The sequence below is a fragment of the Alexandromys fortis genome, unplaced genomic scaffold (genome assembly GCF_014885135.2).
Source record: "Alexandromys fortis isolate MF-2015 unplaced genomic scaffold, M_Fortis_MF-2015_v1.1 scaffold_80, whole genome shotgun sequence".
In the NCBI taxonomy this organism is placed as follows: domain Eukaryota; kingdom Metazoa; phylum Chordata; class Mammalia; order Rodentia; family Cricetidae; genus Alexandromys; species Alexandromys fortis.
In genome coordinates this window covers 5,449,016-5,453,071 of record NW_026068174.1, presented here as the reverse complement: position 1 = coordinate 5,453,071, position 4,056 = coordinate 5,449,016, and the positions used below count along the sequence as shown (strand labels likewise).

Genomic DNA, 4,056 nt, shown 5'->3' with positions numbered 1-4,056 from the left:
AAAACAAAAAAAAAAAAAAAAAAAGGAATAAGGCAAGAGACTCAACATCATCCCACACACATGGACATACACATTTTTTTTTTTAAAGACACTCTTAAATTGGCCAGTAGTGGCACACACCTTTAATCCCAGCATTTGGGAGGTAGAGACAAGAGGAACTCTGTGAAAAGGCCAGCCTGGTCAACAAAGCAAATTCAGTTAAACCAGTCTTGGTGGAGCACGCCTGGGCAAAGGCTGAACTGCAGCAAGTTCAGGACACCCTGGTCTACCTACTGAGTTTCAGGCCAACTAGGATTCACAAAGAGATGCTTTTAAAAAAAAAAAAAAAGTACTCCATTAAAATCCTCTAAAACAGTTAATTCTTAGAAATTCTTCCATTTATAAAGCATGAGAATAACCAAATTAACAAATCAGATATCAAAATGCCAAAAATTAAGTCATTAAAAGGGAATCCAGAGAAAGAGCCAGTTGTGAAAGAACAGGAAGTGATGTACACTCCATTTTGTGGATGAACTATTTAGAAACATAAGCACCACACTAATCTGGAATCAACTCAGACTAACAGCTCTCAGTATTCTCTGACAGTAGCATCAGAAGTCATGAAAAAACCCTCAGATAGTTCTTTCCTTAATAATAAATTTCTTTAACTGATCACCAACATACTTTTGCCACTGCTACCAGCTATAGAGAAGATGCCTTAGTTCTAATATGAAATAGTAAAGTAAGCAATTAAACCTATACCCTGTATATCCTTAAGCTTTGTGGCCATTATTGGTAAGTCACTCTTCTTGCATCTTTCCAAGATAAAAATAGTCACTCTTTGCTAAGCAGTATGTTTGGATTTCTATTTGCTAGTATGATATGAACCCATTATCAACAACAAACCATAAAACAGAAAATTAAGCATGACCTAACTTTTTCTGTATGGGGAGAAAACTAGATATCCTTCAAATAGGACAACATGCACTTTATGTCATGAAGTAAAGAGTCAAATAGCTCTTGGCACAATAGCTCAGCACTAAAAGATTAAGGCACTACAACTGCCACAAATTCAAGGCCAGCCAAGACTGCATAGTAAGAACCTCCCTCATCGGGCTTTGATGGCTCATGCCTTTAATCCCAGCACTCAAGAAGCTGAGGCAGGTGGATCTCTCTGCGTTTGAGGTCAAAAGAGTTACAGGACAGGCTCCAAAGCTACACAGAGAAACCTTGTCTTGAAAAACCAAAATAACAAAAACAAAAAAACTCCCTCAACAAAAACAACAAATTCCAGGCACATTGGCACAGATTACACCTGAGGTTCAGGTCAGGGTTAGCCTCAGCTATACAACATTTAAAGATAATCTGGACTACACAAAATCTTGTTCCACCACCAAAAGAATCAATTGAATGGTGCTACTTACATTAAATGAACTGGGGTGAATATTAAAATAAGGCAGAAAGTTTCATTTTTGAGAAAAACATAACACAGCTTTCTCAAAATCATGAAATAAAAGAATTTAGGACAAGCATGGTGGTCCACACCTGTAATCCCAGCACACAGCAGGCAGAGACAGGGAGATCTCTTGTGAATTTGAGGCCAGTCTAGCCTGCATAGCAAGTTGCAGGTCAGCCAAGGAACTCACTACTATGTAATAAGACCCTGGTGTTGTTTTGGTTTTTTAAGACAGGGTTTCAAAAAGACTCTGGGTTTTTTGTTTGCTTGTTTGTTTGTTTGTTTGAGGTTTATCAAGACAGGGTTTTTCTGTTTAACAGTGGTAGCTGTCCTGGAACTAGCTCTACAGACAAAGTTGGCCTCAATCTCACAATCCACCTGCCTCTGCCTCCCAAGTGCTCGGATAAAAATTGTGCGCCACCACTGCCCAGCCAAGATCCTGTTTTTTTGTTTTGCCTTTTCTTTTTGTTTTTTGTTTGTTTAAACTGGATGGTGGCAGGCAGACACCTGTAATTCTAGAACTTGGGAAGTTGGAGACAGAGGTATCAGTAAGTCAGCCTCAGCTACACAGTTACACTACCCTGTGCTACATGAGATAGACCTTAAATCAATGCCTAATACTACTGCTACAGCTTTAAATCTTTGTATTCATAACTTAAAAGTAACTCACTAAGTTCAGACATCAAATATCATTTGTTAATAATGTCAAGACAATTCATTAACATATTTTAGTAATCTTTATTACTGCTAATATTCACATATGGAACATTTTTTAAAATCATTTCACTAGTAAAACTAAATAGTTAAAGAAAAAAAATGGAGTCAGGTGTGGAGGCTCACACTTGTAATCCCAGCACATGGGAGAGTTAGGCAGGAAGATTGCTGAGTTCAAGGCAGCCTGAACACAAAGACCCTTTCTATAAAAAGGGGGTGGGGGGATGTGTTTGTACATCAAGACTCCTTTAAGGAAGAAAAAAAAAGTAAAAAATGTATATCAAGACTTCTTCAAGACCTGAATGCTAATTTATTTCAGAAGGCACTTACCAAAATGCCCAAACTGCTATTTTTACTTCTACTCAGGACAAAATCAACAAGTCCTGTTGACAAACCAGACAAGATGGATTCTTTTAAACAAGTATGACATGCAGCAAAAGGGGAGCGGGAGAGTACAGGATACAGACCACAGCATAATTGGGAGCATTACCTTTCATTTCCTTAAGAAGCAACATCGGCTACATAAAAGTTTGTAGCATAATCATTTTCAGAAATTTCTGTATCAATGTCATGCAAAACAGTATTAATCTTACAAAGTCACAGTCCAGGGGCAAATGTCTGATCATCTGACAGTTTGAATATAATAATTTCTAATAATTCTCCAAGAACTACAAAAGCTAAAGAAGAAAAGGGGGAAGGGGAAAGAATAATGGGAGGGGTATAAAATTACTTTATTAAACCTAACAAAAACTAACCCACCCAACAGCCGTGCCAAAAGTCAATCCCAGGCATCCTCTCTCTCAAAACAGAGCAAGCAAACTGTTCTAACATGAGGCCATATACCAACAGTACTACGGTCATACTTCCTATGGGCATATCTCAGGGGAAAAATCCGAACAGTACTGTAATCGATTTAAAACCAAAGGGGAAAAAAACTAACCTCCCCAAGGAAAGCGCCATTACTTGCGTGTATATATATGGGTCTGTGTATGAAGAAACTGACTTGGACTTCTGCAGCATTGCAGTAGACTAGAGGACAGAGAGAGGGGGAAGGGGGGGGACAGAAATGCTTCCATCACCCCCTACAGAAGAAGGTATAGATTTCCTGCAGGGGGGCGAGGGAGTTATCCAGTTGGCTACCCAGAGCATTCTCCATTCCCAAGAATACAGACACTACAAAGGAGGAGGAGCAGGCTGAGGAGACCTGAAAGGGACCTCGCGCCTTTAAGTCGGGGTGCACGTCAACTCAAATCTCCCTACTAGGGCCACACCTTCCTAGAAACATCCCCTTCCACCACCTCTTCCGGTGACCCTCAGGAAAAAGGAATGCAATTGCTCTGGCCCCTAGAAACAGGAGGGCACCCAGCTCACCAGTGTCTTCACCCCACCCACAGAATCACAGACCCTCCTTGTCTCCCTCCCCCACTCTACCCCTAGATCTCTCCCTCCACCCAGAGGCCTGAGTGGGCCGAATTTCCCCGCCCCCTCCATGTCTTCCTTTCCCAAAGCAGAGGTGCCCTTACCCCTTCGCCGGCAGATCTGGGGCGGAGTAGGCAGGCGCAGACCCCTGGAGCGCTCCAGTGGCCGCGGTGCTGGAGAGCGAGGAGGGAGGAGGAGGGGGCCCGGCGACAGACCGCCGCCCCCCCCCCCAGCCGCCCAGCCCAAGCTCTGCGACAAGGGGGCGGGGGGGGGGGGGGAGCGAGGGGACAACCGGGGTCGAGGAGGCGCCCTTAACGCTCGGGCTCAGTTAAGATGGCGCGGGGAAGTGCCGGGAGCCGCCGCCGCCGCCTCGGGGGAACCGGCCCGGGCCTCGGCCGCCTCGGGTTCTCACAGCCGAGGCCCAGTCGGTCCCCCGCCGCGGCCCCTCGGCGGGCGGGCCCACGCGCACCCCTCCGCCACCACCAGCA

At 44.1% G+C, this 4,056-nt stretch overlaps 1 protein-coding gene across 1 annotated transcript in view; it reads right to left on the bottom strand.

The window, feature by feature from the left end:
- The window catches only part of Taok1 (TAO kinase 1), an 84,305-nt gene extending 80,483 nt beyond the window's left edge, over positions 1 to 3,822 (bottom strand). The window contains exon 1 of the mRNA XM_050128605.1: positions 3,673 to 3,822. The gene's annotated coding sequence lies outside the window, so the exon portion shown is untranslated. The remainder of the gene's footprint in view (positions 1 to 3,672) is intronic.
- Between the last annotated feature and the right edge of the window lie 234 nt (positions 3,823 to 4,056).